The 18,341-nt window shown below is 38.6% G+C and overlaps 1 long non-coding RNA gene across 1 annotated transcript in view; it reads left to right on the top strand.

Annotated features, from left to right (window-relative positions):
* Positions 1-10,482, top strand: part of LOC130923138 (uncharacterized) — a 45,544-nt gene extending 35,062 nt beyond the window's left edge. Inside the window, exons 2-3 of the long non-coding RNA XR_009064654.1 lie at positions 10,090-10,178; positions 10,278-10,482. This is a non-coding gene — a long non-coding RNA (uncharacterized LOC130923138). The remainder of the gene's footprint in view (positions 1-10,089; positions 10,179-10,277) is intronic.
* Positions 10,483-18,341: the final 7,859 nt, after the last annotated feature.

Below are 18,341 nucleotides of genomic sequence, written 5' to 3'. Positions count from 1 at the left end.
TTCAGGTGGGTGGGGTGGGGGGGGGGCTGTGTAAGGGGAATACGGTACAAAATCAAATGTTTCAACATCGTCATATCATATGCTATTGTTTAGCCACAACTGGATTCATTACCTCATTACTAATCATCCTTCACACTGCCTTTGGAAAGAGAAATGTTGCTCAATCCATCTGCAGGCGACTCGGCGATCAGGATTTTACGACACTGTGCACTGGACCTCATGGGAAACGCAGTCTTCCTTGAGGCAAAATACAACCGCTTTTGTCCAACTGCGTGGCTAAAATCGACCAAAGTTAAAAAGCGACCAAAGCTAAAAAGTTACCAAGTTTTGCTTTAAACGATAAAGCAACATTTAATATTCTCTCTGGCCAAGAAAACACATCTTACCGTGTGTGCAAGCCTGCATGGAGACTGTTGCTGAGTCGGGAAGGGATGGGGGGCAGCATGTCAGGAGTGACATAACCAGATACTGCTACGATGCAGGCTAACTACATATACTGTAAATGTCACACAATGGTAACGTGTTGGAAAATATTGTACATTTTCGTCTCATTCTCATCTTGTCAGACAATAACTAGCATTCGTCTCGTTATGTTTCAGTCTCCAAAAACAAGTTTTTAGCTCATTACCATTTCGTCATTGTCAGTGCTTAATTTGTAAATCATAAGGTTCTGGAACACAAACTACATATACAGTGGGGAAAATAAGTATTTAGTCAACCACTAGTTGTGCAAGTTCTCCCACTTGAAAATATTAGAGAGGCCTGTAATTGTCAACATGGGTAAACCTCAACCATGAGAGACAGAATGTGGAAAAAAAAAACATAAAATCACATTGTTTGATTTTTAAATAATTTATTTGCAAATCATGGTGGAAAATAAGTATTTGGTCTATACCAAAAGTTCATCTCAATACTTTGTTATGTACCCTTTGTTGGCAATAACGGAGGCCAAACGTTTTCTGTAACTCTTCACAAGCTTTTCACACAGTTTCTGGTATTTTGGCCCATTCCTCCATGCAGATCTCCTCTAGAGCAGGGATGTTTTGGAGCTGTCGTTGGGCAACACGGACTTTCAACTCCCTCCTCACCCCGTGGCGTCAAAATGATAACAAGAACGGTGAGCAGAAATCCCAGAACCACACGGGGCGACCTAGTGAATGACCTACAGAGAGCTGGGACCACAGTATCAAAGGCTACCATCGGTAACACAAAGCGCCGCCAGGGACTCAAATCCTGCACTGCCAGACGTGTCCCCCAGCTGGAAAAACTACACGTCCAGGCCCGTCTGCGGTTCGCTAGAGAGCATTTGGATGATCCAGAAGAGGACTGGGAGAATGTGTTATGGTCAGATGACACCAAAATAGAACTTTTTGGTAGAAACACAGGTTCTCTCGTTTGGAGGAAAAAGAATACTGAATTGCACCATACCCACTGTGAAGCATGGGGGTGGAAACATCATGCTTTGGGCCTGTTTTTCTGCAAAGGGACCAGGACGACCGATCTGTGTAAAGGAAAGAATGAATGCCCAGCATGACAATGATCCCAAACACACAGCCAGGGCAACAAAGGAATGGCTTCGTAAAACATTTCAAGGTCCTGGAGTGGCCTAGCCAGTCTCCAGGTCTCAACCCCATAGAAAATCTGCGGAGGGAGTTGAAAGTCTATGTTGCCCAACGACAGCCCCAAAACATCACTGCTCTAGACAGTGTGTGAAAAGCTTGTGAAGAGTTACAGAAAATGTTTGGCCTCCGTTATTGCCAACAAAGGGTACATAACAAAGTATTGAGATGAACTTTTGGTATTGACCAAATACTTATTTTCCACCATGATTTGCAAATAAATTCTTTAAAAATCAAACACTGTGATTTTCAGTTTTTTTTTTTCCCCCACATTCTGTCTCTCATGGTTGAGGTTTACCCATGTTGACAATTACAGGCCTCTCTAATATTTTCATGAGGGAGAACTTGCACAATTAATGGTTGACTAAATAATTATTTGCCCCACTGTAGCAGCGCAGGGATGACGAGACGGGTACAGTTCCCGGAAAATATGCAGAAAATGGTGCTGAAAACAACAAGCAAATGCCTACTCGCCATACTGTGGGACTTACAAGCCTCAATTTCAAATAATATCCATGGTATAACTGTTATGACAACAATTTACAATTATTTAGGCCAGGGGTTTTCAACCCAGTCCTCAAGGCACACTGTGGGTCCTGGTTTTTGTTCCAGCCGATCCAGCAGAGACAGTTGAACCAATGAGGCTTCTGCTAAAACAAGCCACACCTGACTGCAATCAACTGATTGCACTTGTAAAACACCAGATTGGGGAAAAAGTGTTGTCATCTTGTTTGGTAAGAATGAAATCCTGCACCCACAGTGTGCCTTAGTGGAATAGGTTGGGAACCCCTGATTTAGGCTATACTCTGCACAGCACGGGCAATTGCCCACATAACCACTTGACCTCATGCTGCTGTTGAATCTTTGTTGTACATATGTCCAAAACTGTGTCAATGTTTACACTTGGTACTGATGGGTATTTATTTTATGGGTTTTGCACTTTACCAACATAGATGCATGAGCTGTATGGATGCTCCAAACAAAGTTTCGTTGTGCTTTTTGTAACAATGACAATAAATATTCTGAATCTGAACCACAGGTGGGACTTGCAGTAACTTACACTCTTGTAAAACATAAACAAAAACAAAAAAAATCAGAGATAAGAATAAATAACACAAACCCATTCTTTTGCGAGTTTCATCCCCCCTGTCTTCTCTGGCCCCAAAGTTCCCACCGCCTTACAAATTGTGCAGCCCAAACCAGAATTTCCAATAAGGGTACTGGCCTGTTGCTCCGGCTTTTGGTGGTCCACCTGGCTGACTGCTGGCGCTGTACCTGACCAGCTGCTGCGGCGCTAGCCACCTGCTGCACCAGGTCCTGCCCGTTAGCATGATTGCTGCAGCTCCCCTCATCGCCGGTTGTTGCTTTTCTGATTCATTTTGAACCATCATCCTTCTTTTTGAAAAAAGACAGTAAATGCAACTGTCTTTTTGGCATGTTGAAATACCGTTTGATCCTGGCTGCTTGCTCCCCAGATGCCGCAAATTTCCTGTTTTTTAAATTTTTTTAAATTTATTTATTTATTTATTTTAATGTCAGGAGCGTGGTTTGTTGGTCCAGCTTTTCAGTGCATCAACAAATCTCTGACTCTTTCAAATGATGTTCAATTTTTATAAACAACATGCAATTCTTGGGATTTATTTTGTAAATGAATTCATGCATATTATTATTTTATTTTATACTGTAATGTCCATAACTATGTACGGTCCCTTTAAAAGACGCTGGGAATGGAGAGGTAGTAGGAAGCGGGGTGGAAACGGGCGAGAAGCAAAAGTTAGCGGGCGAATGTGGCGACTGTCCGCTCTTATTTTGTTTATTGTTTTCTTATCGTTGCCACAGTAAAGTGGAAAAAGCCATCAATGAGTCCTCTCCTTCGTACCTCCCATTCGGGGATATTACAATCCATTAAGGGGAAAAAAAAAAAAAACAAACAGTTTTTATATTATTATTATTTTCGATAGGGTGAGGGAGGTGCCGGATCTGCCCAAATAAGTCCCGGAACACAGGGAGGCCAAAATCAATAGGTGCCGGACAAGGCCGGCCCAGCCTATACACAGACTATGTAGCTGCTTAGGGCTCCTGACCACTAGGGGGCCCACAATCTGGTAACCTCATTTTATACGTTGTTAATAGAGCATCGTGAATAATGTGGACCGCATTGCCGTTTATCCATGCAAACATCCATTTTCTTGTCATTACATGTCATTTGGGGTGAGAAGTTTGAAGTATGCAGTGCAACAAAATATGATTAATATACAAAATATGGACGTATGGATTGGATTGCATGTATGGGTTTCACAGTACACTGTGACGAAATGGTTGGCCAAAAATATGGGCCCTTTGGCATTATTTTGCTGAGGGCCCCCAAATGGCCTGGGCCGGCCCTGGTGCCGGATCTTGTTTTGGCAGGATCTGGCACAAATTAACCCCTGGTCATTGTCATTAAAAAGGTTCGTTGACGAAATATTTTCGTAGTCGTGAATGTCGTCATCGTTGATGAAAACTGATCCCATAGTTGGGACAGTACTGTAATGATAACGGGAGCGGGCGGGTTCGAGAACCCATAAATAGAGGATGATTTTCACCTGTGTTAAAGATCCTAGAGGACCAAAGCGTCCATTTCATTAATTGAGTACTAATTAAGTACTGGAGTGACTCGGGGACGAGTGGTCTCTAAAAAGAACAATTGACTGATTTTTCTAATGATCAATTTAAAGGTGTAACTTAGTACAAAAAAAAAAAAAAAAAAGATTGAGGAGTGGGACGAATTTCGACTGGGAACGGGGTGGGATTCGGAGTCATTCTACAGGAGTGGGATTTACATTTTGACTCAGGCCCGGGATTGGGATGGAATGGGAGCGGGAGGGAACGTGAGTGAAAATTCACTCCCAATTCATGCTCTATTTCCCACATGTCATTACACCTTTAGTTCAAACCAAATCCAGTGTAGAATGGCTAATGACTATTAGATAGATATTTCCATTTAATAAGTGAAACAAAAACAAACATGTTGTGTAACGACAGCACACAGAATATTTCTGCGCTGTCACTAGTACGAAATGATCCACCTGACCTGCCGCAGCAGCAGCCCAAGCGTATTAGTGCTAATAACTCTCATTACTCAACAACAATGTCCAGAGCCCTTGTCAACGTGATGATTAATGACTGGCTTTTATATTTTTGCAAAGTTTTCTTTCTTGGTTTCTGTCTTGAGCTGCCTCCATGTATAAGGGGATATCAGGAACATATTTCAGTATCACTTCTCACAAAACTAAAAGTTTGTGTGTAGTACTTTGAATGATAGCTTTTGAGTAATGAATGAGACTGTTTCAGTAATGTACATGCAGTTTTTGTATTTACGTATATATTTTGAGGAAAAAAATCCATGAAGAGGAAGTCGAGGTAATGTTTATTAGTGCTGCTAATTGCATAGCTGTTATTACTATATTAGCAGGTAATCATAGTCGCGGATTTACAGTGGGGCAAATAAGTATTTCGTCAACCACCAATTGTGCAAGTTCTCCTAGTTGAAAAGATTAGAGACGCCTGTAATTGTCAACATGGGTAAACCTCAAACATGAGAGACAGAATGTGGAAAAAAACGAGAAAATCACAATGTTTGATTTTTAAAGGATTTATTTCCAAATTAGAGTGGAAAATAAGTATTTGGTCACCTACAAACAAGCAAGATTTCTGGCTGTCAAAGAGGTCTAACTTCTTCAAACGAGGTCTAACGAGGCTCCACTCGAGTTAATGTGACTGTTTTTGATGATGTGCCGATGCTAACTGATAGATGCTAATCGTTTGTGTAGACTTATTGCTGTATCAGCAGCTAGTTCTAAATGCTAATTTGAATTGCTGTCACTGAAGATGAAACTGATTTAATTTAATTTTCATTTTAGTTTATTCTGCAAGTGTCATTGTCATGAGCAGGTGAATAAAGTCAGCAAACCACACGGATGTCTGACATCGTCATTTCGGAGCTTAGCCCGTTGTCTAGCTAGGACTTAGCTCCATCGTCTTGGCGAGGATACTGTATAAAACGAATAATTAGCATGTTTCGTTGTGGAGACATTAATCTTGGGATAAAATATGTACAGCATGTTGTTTGATTTTATACATTCATGTCTGATTAAACTGTTACAGTGACCTTTGTGTGCGCCAATTGTTGCCACTAGTCACACCAGCTATGATAACACATAATCACTTTTGCCACACACATAGCCACAACAAAATGTTCCACAGCAAACAGATGCAAAAATGTCAGGGACATGACCATAACCTTGTACGCCCTGAAATTAAACGAGCTGCTTGACTGGACGCTAAGTTACTAAACTCAGATTGTTGATTGTGTTATTGTAAAGTTTTGATGTATGTTCCATGCCTGAATGTGCGTCTTTAGTTCTATGGGGGACGGGAAACTGATAAGCATATGCTTCATCCCGTCCGCCTTTGTCTCCTTCTTCGGTTCCTTCGGGCAAATCATATCACATTTTGTAATTGTCAGTGATTGTCAATGATACCGATGATGATGACAATAAAATTCCATTCCAAGGACAGTACAATGACGTATAATAATTGTTTATGTATAGTTATTTTGAGATTTAGGGATACGTAAAGGGTTGATTCCAACTTAGGTGGAAATTCGGGTTATGTCGCTAGTTCCAGGCAATAGCCAATGGCAGAGCAGCTCTAAGCATGTTATGTTCAGCGAACTCTGGAAGCTGTGAGTACCAGCCATACTATATTTTTGCCTTTTATATCTTGAAATTTCTTTCTTAACAAGAGGCAATCTTTTCCCATTGTAGCGTGTCTTAACCTGGAAAGTATGTAGAGACGTTCTTCAGTAGAGGTACCACTGTCTACGCTTTTTGCTCATCTGCCTTGAATTACAGGTCTCTGCCATTTGATACTCTGTAGACTTGTGTGGCCATTTTTAGTCCTCCGGTTGGTGTTAAATGTTTTGTTTTATGGAAAGGTGTGTGCGTATGTGTGTGTTTTAAGCGGCTTGGTGGGGACAACAGCATGGAGTACAAAATTCAATTTGAAATGTGTTGTGTTTGGACAGAAGTTGAGCATTAGCTGAGGTGGCATCAAGTGCACATCACCCCCCGACACACATACACACAATTTTTCCAAATAAGCACTACACACGAAGCAATGCGATCATGTTCTATAGTCTCCCACAATAATGAAATCTCCATTTTCCCATCATGCGATATTATCATTATGCCGAATGCTGCGAGGTAATAATGCTTAATGTGATCCAGAGCCGTAGATAAACAGCTGGCGGCTAAGGAGCTCCCTTGTCCACGTTAAAAGGCTGCCAATGAACGTAGCTCAAATGCAAATAAGCAAGACGTGAATGTGTTTCTTACTTCTGAATATAGATTCAAATTTATGTACAGATATATACTCTTGTCTGTGTCCCTGAAGGTGCAAAGCAATATGATGGAAATTTGCATAGAAATTGGAGGACACGGTGTTAAGAGTGTGTCTATACAGTGTCTCGTGTTTTTTATTTATTTATTTATTTATTTTTTGTCACGTAATAGTGTCTCGTCCGCCACCTCTCAGCATTGATGGTAAGTACATCGTATCATTTATCATATAATTTTGTTATTTATCAGAGCACCGGTGACGGGAATACGGTACAAAATCAAACGTTGCTTATTATCAAAATCGTCATATGCAATTGTTTAGCCACAAGTGGATTCATTACCTCATTACTATTCATCCTTCACACAGCTGTTGGAAATGTCATTCAATCCATCTCCAGGCGACTGGGAGATCATTATTTTATGACACTGTGTGGTGTCATCATGGAAAACAGTCTTACTTAAGGCAAAACACTACCGCTTTTTACCATCTGCGTTGCTAAAATCGACGACAACTGACAAGTTACCAAGTGTTGATTTAACATTTCAAGAAGGCAGAGAAACGGTAAACGGACTCGAGAACCCCCCCCCCCACACCCCTTTAGCTTGCTTTTAGCTCATTGGCTCATTGAGCAGCATTCATTTTCACCGCTGGACCAGTGCCAATTGAGGTATGTTTTTCGACTCGATCTTATTTTTTAATTTTATTAATATGACATATAATACATGTTTTTAGATACTCTATCCCAGGGGTCGCGTTAAACGAATATTTTCCGTCGTTGACCGGTTTTTTAAAACGGTGACGGAAAAAACTGAAGTCAGTCCGTCATTTTGACAGGTTGCAATTCACACCCCAGACCACAGGGTGGCGAGTGAGCATACTAATTAGCTATTGTCTCTCTTAATGCATGACGTCGTTGGCTATTCTGTCAGAATATTGTAGCATCACCGGGGTCTGGCGGCGGCACTGTGATACTCTGCTGTATCCAATCTTTTTTATTTTATTAATATGGTGTATAATACACATTTTTGGACACTCTACTCTACTCTAGTGCTTAATTTGTAAATCATCAGGTGCCAGAACACAAACTACATATGTCAGCGCAGGGATGAAGGGACGGGCACAGGTCCCGGAACATACACAGAAAATGGTGCTGAAAACAACACGCAAATGCCCACTTGCCGTGCTGTGGGACTTACAAGCCTCAATTTTAGATAATATCCATAGTATAAATTTTATGACAACAATTTAAAATTATTTAGGCTATACTCGGCACAGCACGGGCAATTGCCCACATGACCACAGGTGGGACTTACAGTACACAGTCAGCCTTTAGTTTCTCAACAGGTCAAACTTGTAAAACATTTAAAAAAAAGAATCTGAGATTACAATAAATAATACAAACCCATTCTTTTGCGAGTTTCATCCCACCGTCTTCTCTGGCCCCAAAGTTCCCACCGCCTTGCAAATTGTGCAGCCCAAACCCGAATTCCCCGTAAGGGTACTGGCCTGTTGCTCCGGCTGTTGGTGGTCCACCTGGCTGACTGCTGGCGCTGTAGCTGGCCTCCACTCCGGGTAGCGCTGAACCTGACCAGATGCTACCACGGTAGCAGCCTCCTGCCCCGGCTTGGCTGGCTGGCTGTCAACCTGGCTAGCTGCTTTGGCGCTAGCCTCCTGCTGCAACTGGTCTTACCCGTTAGCTTGATCGCTGCAGCTGCCCTAATCGCCGTTTGTTGCTTTTCTGACTTCTTTTGAACCATCTTCCTTCTTTTTGAATAAAGACAGTGAATGCAACTGTCTTTTTGGCATGTTGAAATGCCGTTTGATCCTGGCTGCTTGCTCCCCAGATGCTGCAAATTTCGAAAAGTTTATTTTTCTTTTTTTATGTCGGGCGTGATTTGTTGGTCCAGCTTTTCAGTGCATCAACAAATCTCAGACTCTTTCAAATGACGTTACATTTTTATAAACAACACACAATCCTTGGGATTTGTCCTGTAAATGAATTTATGCATATTATTTCATAAATGTTGCAAAAACGTTTGTATATTGTAGCGAATTTTAACAGAATTCACCTGCGGAACTAATGTTGGCGAGGGTTAGGTTCAAGGAAAAGCCGGAGGTAAAACAGTCTTCACCCGCAATTGCATGCATGTGTGACGTGTGTTGTTATTTTGTGCGTTTTTAATGTCGAGAACAATGTGGCTTGGCTCCGTGGTTCGACACGCCTCCTCAGACTCCTGTCCTAGCTCACCACAATATTGTTCTATACACGAGAAGTGCCGGATCTGCCCAAATAAGTCCCAGAACACAGGGAGGCCAAAATCAAGAGGTGTCAGATCTTGTTCCGGCAGGATCCGGCACAAATTAAACCCTTCCCTAAACCAACCCCACCCCACCCCACCCCACCCAACCCAATCCGACCCAATGAAAGAAAAAAAATTAATAATAATATGACGTATAATACATGTTTTTGGATAGTTATTTTGAGATTTAGGGGGTAATTAGGGGTACTTAAGGGGTTAATTCCAACATACGTGAAAATTTAGGTTACTTCGCCAGCGTAGGAACGGAACTCGTTTGTAACCCGAAATCTCCATTCCTGATGATGGACTTGAGACTGGGCAATTTAGAAACGCTTCTGAACTCTACTTTTCTATAATAATAATGTTTTTTCATCATAGTACTACATTTGATTAAGTTGATATTAAACATCTACACAACCCTGTCCAAATGATTTTTGTGATTTTGTGATTTGAGTGTACACTTGTCCAAACATGTTTATTTTTACTCCTATCTCTACTTAAGGTTTTTGTCATATTAGTGGAACATTTTTGTATTCCTATTCATCTTGGTAACATTTTTACAAAAACCTGCCATTTGAAAAAGAGTGTGAAAAAAAAAAAAAAAAAAAAGGGTGTACTTTTTTCTCTTTAATTTATTTATATCCGTTGCATGAGAATATGACTGGCGAACAAGCAGTGATTGTGGTCTGCTGGTAGTCAAGCAGCAGGCCTCTCAATTTCACGTCTTCCCATCGCCCGGTTTCCTGTCATTGATCACAACGACCCTTCTTCTTCACGTGGTTACACAGAGAGAAACCTGATCGTGGTGAAAAGTGGAGGAGATGGACGGGTGCTTGTTGAAAGAGAAGGAGAGGAAGACAGGAAGGAGAACAGAAGGGTAAAGGCATCAGTATTGTCTGCAGCCTGGTTTATTCACCTTCTAAAAAGATGGAAATGGACGATTTTATACTGCTTTAATCTTATTTCTGTTTGCCAGGATGCCAACACAGGACAAGTCTGAAAGGTTTTTTTTTTTTCGTCATTATCAAGTGACAGTTTCATTCTCATGCCTCCGGTGCAATCGATAAGCCCTGTGCAACTAATTGAGCACTAGATGGCAGCAACACAAGTACAAGCAAGATAAGGTGAATGAACTACATACACGTAGTTCTGGGCTTTCGAACGAGTTCCATTCCTACGCTGGTGACGTAACACGAATTTCCGCGTAAGTCCGAATTAACCCTTTGAAAATTCAAAATAACGACCCCAGAAGTATTGCATCTTGTTTATGGTGGAGGATACACTGCCCTCTGGCGGCAGCGTTGGGTCTGGCTGGACTGTCGATCGATAATGCTTCCATACAGGAGCACTCAGACGTCTCACATGCGCTCTGGTTTTGCCCACATAAGGCTGTAAGTTGTTTCAGCTAATATATGTTTGTGAATGCCTTTGTAATTAAGTTTACAGCTACAGTTTGTGGAGTTATGTGTGAGCGATTTGCTAGGAGAATTGTAAATACGTTAGAATTCGTAGCATTTAAGCTAGCTGACTTTTGTTAGGCTAATTAGGGTAATATAATCTACTAAATTTACATATTGATTAGACTAGATGGACGTTTGAACACCAGTCGTTTTGTGTCGAGTGTTTTATTGATAAATTAGTTTTGAACAGATGTGTACATATGTGTGTTACAGCTTTACAAATTGTCAAAGTGAAGGAAGTAAAAAACTTCCAAAAGCACAATTGCTTTGTCAAGCTGATCAACTTCAAGTTTAGTGAGGACAGAACAAGTCATGTTAATAAAGTAGAGTAAAAAATAAGATACTGTGAGGTAAAATTAGGTATTGTTTTTGCAACTAAAAAAAAAAAACCAAGAGTGGAGACAATACAATACAAATGAGCGATAGTTATGAGGTAGATATCCGTGACCTATTCACAGACACTATTTTTGTCATTGTGACATAATGTTTTTAAAAGTTTAAAATATGCGAGTGAATAATTTATAATTTATAAATAAAGTTTATTTATTTTTATTTTTTTTTAGATTGGACATCAATTAATGTTTCTAAGCTAAAAATGATAGCCATTTCGAATAGTAAATATAATTCAATCTTCTTTTTATGGGTTAGTTGAAACAAAAGTGGTTGCGTGATGTCTGTAAACGGGGGTCTCCAGGGTAAAACGGACAAATTAATAGTTTGGGGGCGTAATACGCCATGAATCTGCTATGACAGCATGTAGACATATTGTTCTATCAAACACTTTTGGCTTAAAATAAAGCAGCGAGAGCAGAAACTGCTTTTTCAGCCTTGTCTGTGTTTTCCGCCATATATGTATTACAATTTTTGCATCAAGAAGAAATACTTGTACTTTACTTTTTTAAAAAGTATTTTAAGAAAAAAGATTCTAAAGCAAGTACTTTGAACTTTTAGGTGAGTGATTTTTTTTTCTTAGTTACTTGTACTTTTAAGTATTTTTTTGCACCTATATCTGTGCTTTTACTTAAGTGAAAAAAAAGTGAATACTTCATACACCATTGCCTTCCTATTGTGTTAGAAGCAATTGTCGCTGACAACAATTTGACTTCTAGGTTGTAACAAAGGCCGATTGGTACTTGTATAAAGGTATGAATTGACATACACTTCTCCCACCTGTTAAAGTGAAATCTAATCCCATGCAAATCTTCATATAAAATAGTCTGTTGACCGCAAAAGACTAGTTTTTACCTTTTTTACGGCTTCTGTTCTGTTATTCTGTATAAATAACACAGATTGTAGAGACGGCAACCTGGATTAGGCAGGGCAGCGATACAGATACTATGCGGATATGATGTGTGATCCTTGTATAAATGTGTCTTCCTCCAATTGTTTAACACCTGACTTTCAGTTCTCTCTCCTACATTGTTGTGTGGAAAGCAATTGTCCTGGCATTAAACTCCAGATCTCATATTACGGGCCCAAAGTGTCAATTTTGCAGATTCTCAGTGTGAATAAAGCTCGTCACTCATCAAGTGGAGCCAGTGTACCTTACACAGCCATAACACACGTCCTTTTCCACCGTCCTTACACACACACTTTGACTGGCAGTCGTTGTGGCCTGCTGAGGGAGGTCACCACCCTGTCCATCTGTTCCTCATCGCACCCCGGCATAGAGCGGCGGTCTCATAGCAGCGGCTCGTAAACACCAAAAAGATGTGGGGTGAAAAATAAGTGTTTGGATTTTTTGGTTAAACACATTCAGAGTGTGAAACTTTACTGTGAGGAACTCACATGGTCACGTGTGGGGAAGGGGTCATAGAAAAGAAGTCATTGAATCCATAACAATATTCACGAGCACGATGTGCTTAAAATGTTGTCTTTCAAAATAAAACAATGCTCAGTTCTGATTGACGTGTCAGTGAAGTATTAATTGAATGTAATGTTTGTTGTTGCAGGTATAGTTTATATGAACATCTGTACTGTGTCATACTCAGCTGTTTCTCATATATGGAACCTCCTTTGTGGATTTAAAGAAGGCATGCTCCTAATATTTTGACTCTCTTGAAACTAAATTTGAGACTATCCCTATTATTTTGATGTCCTCGTGCAGCTGAATGGATGAGGCGTGTTCCTGACATTTTGAACCTTAGTTTATTTACAGGTAGTCCCCGGGTTATGACGTTTTCGACTTCCGCGATTTGGACTTTACGATGCCGGAGTCTCGATCTGCATTTTGTCCCCAGTCGTTTTTTTGTTTGTTTGTTTGTTTGTTTGTTTCCTGTCCCATAAACAGTACCTTATTGTACCTCACAGTATTCTATTTTTTATTTTACTATATTAATATGTAGGGTTACAGCTATTGATTCTTTTAGTAGTCGATTAATCTATCAATTAGCTAGTTCGAATAATCGATTAATCTGATTTGAAATATTTAATCCGTTCAGAATAAATTTTAGGAGATGTAGAACAAAGGCTTGCTAAAATTGCACTTTCAAAAAAGCATGAAATGCGAATGCAAAATAGAATTCCAGTGTTTCTTCAAACTGCAGAATTCCACTTTCATTTAGAAATAAATTATAATACCTGAGCTTAGCCTCAAAAGATATAAAAATATATATATATATAAATAAATGAGGATCTAAGTACAACAAGAGAATACTTGGCTAACTGGCATACAAAAAGTCAGCTATCTCAAATGCTAACATTTTTTTTTTTTAACAATGCTCTTAACAAATCTTTAAAACACTCATTTCCACAAAAAAATGGCTAAATATACCTATAAACTAAATTAAGAATGCATGAAAAAACATTAGCGCAAACAAAAACTTACCTTATGTTGGTCTTAACATGGAGCAGCCATGTTAAATGAGTTATGTCATATCCTCACTTTGGAACGCACTCCCTAAAACCATCCGCACCTGTTGTCATCTTCCAACATTAAAAAAATTGTTAAAAACTCACCTTTTTAAACTGGCTTTTAATTTGTAATTCTTTTCTCTATTGTTTTGTACTGCCCACGTTTTGTGAGCTTCATTTATTTATTTATCCCCATCCCCCCAAACGCCCATCTAGTCTGATCAATATGTAAAATTACCGTAAGTTTGGCATTACAAGGCGCACCTGACTATAAGCCGCCACCCACCAAATTTGACACAAAAACGACATTAGTTCATAGATAAACTGCACTGGACTATAAGCCGAAGCTTTCCTTACTGTATTATGGGATATTTACACCAAAAGATATTGAACGATAACACTTCATTTGACAGCGGTACCATACGACTATCAAAAGACCAAATGAACCACCATTCATTGCTTCAAGAAGCTTCATTTGGCCATCACTGCTCCCTTGGGGGAGACAGTCAACCTCTGCTGCCACGTTCTGTCAACACTGTTGTTGTCCAACATGCTTCCTACCATGCATTGCAGCTCTACAGATGTAAACAATCAAAATTCATGTTCGGTGCTAATTATTTCTCCAGTTATTGTTCCAGTTGTTTCATTAATTGCTAGTTATGGAATTTGGTAACACTTTATTTGACAGTAGCGCCATAAGACCGTCATTAATCAATCATAATTATGACATTACACTGTAAATAGCATTAATGAATGCTTATAAAAGATGTCATTTAGTGTTATCCGGCAAATTATCTCACTTTTGAATGGATGTAAAAAATCCAAGCTGGACAAAAATGGAGGTAGTGACATAATTTGCAGGATGACACTTAATGACATCTGTCATAAGAATGCCCATGATAGTGCCATGTCATAATTATGACGGTCTTATGATGCCGCTGTCAAATAAAGTGTTCCCTATTAACCCAAATAAATGAACAAATAAGCCACACTGGACTATCAGCCACAGGATTCAAAATGAAGGAAAAAAGTACAGTAGCATTTTATCGTCCAAAAATTACGGTAGATTGAATTAGCCTAATTTGCCTAACAAAAGTCTGCTAGCTTAAATGCTAAAAATGCTAACGTATTTTAGACTATACAGACTACATATACGTAGACTATACAGTTAGTCCCTGGGATGCGACTTACTCGATTTACGCGATTTCGACTTTACGACACCGGAGTCTCGTCCGCCATTTTGTCTTCAGTCGTTTTTTGTTTTTTTTTAAGTCACATTAATAGTACCTTATTGACCTCACAGTATCGTATTTTTTACTTTACTTTATTAAAATAACGTATTCTGGCCTCACTAAACGTGAAGTTGTTCGGCTTTACAGACAGCAAACAAGACTATTGTGCTTTTTGAAGCTTTACTTCCTTCTTCCTTCCACTTGCGTCCTTCACCTTTGACAATTTGTAAAACTCTGACACATGTACTTATGTTCAAAACGACGCGTATTTTAACAATAAAACACTTGACACGAAACATTTGGTGTTCAAACATCCATCTAGTGTGATGACTGTAAATTTAGTAGATTAAATTAGCCTAATTTGCCTTAAAAAAAAAAAGTCACCTATCTTAAATGTTAGGAATGCTAACGTATTTACAAATCTCATACCAAATCGCTACACGTAACTCAACAAACTGTACCTGTAAACTTAATTACAAATACATACACAGACACATGTAAGCTGAAACAACTTACAGCCTGATGTGGGCCAAAACAGAGTAGCGCTATCCTTTGTCCATAGCCGTCTGAGTCTGCTTCTCAGTCATACGTCTCAGCGACAGACCAGCCAGACCCAACTATGCCACCAGAGGGCAATGTATCCTACATTATTAAACAAAAAAACAATACTTTTGGACTTTTTGGATTGTTATTTTGTAGAGGTACTTTTGTGTTAATTCCGATTTACGTGGAAATTCGGGTTATATCGCCATCGTAGGAACGGAACTTGTTCGCAATCTTGGGAATACATGTATTTTGAACCACTCTTTTGCTAAAATTATGGATGTTCTCAATATTTTTACCCCATCATGTTGTGTAACTGTATTTTGACCCTTTTATGTTGCTAAAACAAGCAATATTCCAAATATTTTGACCTGATGTTTGACATTTCTAACATTCTGACACACACACACAAAAAATCTACATTCTTGGGTTTTTATTTTATAGACATTCTCATAGAGCACAAAATGGGTGTTTTTTTTTTTTTTTTATTGCAGAGGAGGGTTATAGTATATACTTAACATTATTCATTATTTTGTAACAACATGAGTATCCATAAACCCAATTTTGACTTTTTCGAAAGCATCCTCTACTCAAACAAAAGCACTCGAGGCATTTTTCTGCATTATTGCAGCTGTGCTGAGCTAATAGAGTGTGCTAATGAATTTACTCCCAGTCGCCAAAGCACTTTTTAATCATAAATTTCCCTTCCCTCTATCCTGCTCGATTTTTCTTATTGCCTGCGGTGTCCGTGCAGGCACCTTAGAGACCTGCAATTAGGCCCTAATGGCATTACGCGGTCTTATTAGCATTAAAGCCCCTCTCATAAGGTATTATTAGCAAATAAACCAATAACTACAGTACTTTGCCTTGTTTATGACTTGGACACATATACTTATATGCAATATGTTTGACTTAATTTTAGGCAATTTAATTTACTTTCAATTAAATAAAACCCTGACTCTTGACTGGCTTTAAAAGCAAAAATGGATTATATTGTGTATGTAAAGAGGTGAAAAAGGAGGCATTTTACTGTGTAAATAAATGATTTAATGCATTGAAACCTTTTTTGAGGGGAAAGGAAATGGAATGATTTCATTTTCCGTGCATTTGTATGTTTGCGGGAACAAATGTGTGTGCGGTGGCCACAAATTCAACTTGATGCCCGCATCCACACCCTGCAGTGAGCTTTGAGCTGAGCTCATAGTAGGGTAGAGTATCTCCTTGTAGCCTGCTGCTGTGTGCTTTGGCTGCCGCTGCTCACTCCCAATAGGCGGCAAACTAGCTGTTTCCTAATTGAATTAAATGAATTAACGAGGAATTCCAGCGCATAAAAATGGATTTATGGATTTTCTTCAAGCACACATTTGCAGTTCAATTTGGGGCGTGATGTTACAAACAAAAATATTTTCGAACAAAACTAATAAAGTACTGTAAAATTGTCAAAAACATGTATTTTCTTAAATTTAAAAAAAATTTAGTGGTTTCTTGTCATTTTCATTTCTGTTATGTTTTTTTCCCATTATTGTGAAATATTTTTAGATTTATTTTCATGGATGTGATGGTTCATGATAGTTTCAATGTCTGAAGTATTTGTAGTTTTCCTGCCATTTTTGTCAATCCTTGATCATTGTCAAACATTTTTCACCATAATCAAATATTTATATTATTATAATTTTATAAATATAATACTTATAATGTCAAATATTTTTATCAACCAGTTTATAACTGTTTCACGAATACTGCTAAATAATAGTACTTTTTATGTATTTTGTGTAATTTTTTTTATTGCAACTATTTTTAATTTTTCCATTATAAAATATGTTATATATCTAATTACTGTCAATTTTAAAAAAGAAGTGAATATTTCAAAAATCAGAAACTAGGGTTGTTCCGATCATGTTTTTTTGCTCCCGATCCGATCGTTTTAGTTTGAGTATCTGCCGATCCCAATATTTCCCGATCCGATTGCTTTTTTTTTGCTCCCGATTCAATTCCAATCATTCCCGATAATTTTTCCCGATCATATACATTTTGGCAATGCATTAAGAAAAAAATGAATAAAACTCGGACGAATATATACATTCAACATACAGTACATAAGTACTGTATTTGTTTATTATGAGTATAAATCCTTAAGATGGCATTTACATTATTAACATTCTTTCTGTGAGAGGGATCCACGGATAGAAAGACCTGTGACTTTGTATATTGTGACTAAATATTGCCATCTAGTGTATTTGTTGAGCTTTCAGTAAATGATACTGTAGCCATGCCCAAATGCATGATGGGAAGTGGAACTATGACTGTGCGTAGTGCTACCAATTGATATATCTTCTCTGCGTTAGGAAATAAAATAAGGTGTTAAGAAAAAGATCAATTGCTACCTTGCCTCCCCACATTGCTTCCCAAGATATTACTAATCGTAGGGAGAGGGATTGGAAGGCTTTAGCCAAATAAAAAAAGGCTCCAAAGGCTGCCAAAATTCACTGTACTCATTTTACGCTGCCTTTTATCTCTCTATATAGGTAAAACGGCACCATTACAGATCGAGCGCGATAATGCGTGAGTGGGTCGTGTAGCGCATGCATTAATTGCGTTAAATATTTCAACGTGATACTTTTTTTTTTAAATTAATTACCGCCGTTATCGGGATAAATTTGATAACCCTACCATAAGCCTAAACTAAAGACTCTGGATGAGTGTAACATATTATGTCTGTAACGTTAAATACAATTAGAAAACAGTTAACAAGTCAAACAGTTTTATTGTTTTTTTCATGACTGATTTAAAATAATTATAATAATAATGATAATTTCAAATGCGTCCGTTTTTATTGCTTTTTGCTATGTTTTCATATTTACATCAGGTAAAAATCAGTTTTTTTATGAGTGCGTGAATGTGGGATCCAGTGCAGATGTATTTAATGTTCAGACCATTTAGTGTATACAGTGT

The sequence above is a fragment of the Corythoichthys intestinalis genome, chromosome 10 (assembly GCF_030265065.1).
Source record: "Corythoichthys intestinalis isolate RoL2023-P3 chromosome 10, ASM3026506v1, whole genome shotgun sequence".
Classification (NCBI taxonomy): domain Eukaryota; kingdom Metazoa; phylum Chordata; class Actinopteri; order Syngnathiformes; family Syngnathidae; genus Corythoichthys; species Corythoichthys intestinalis.
The sequence above is the reverse complement of the archived record's forward strand: the minus strand, read 5'-3'. Positions and strand labels throughout refer to the sequence as shown.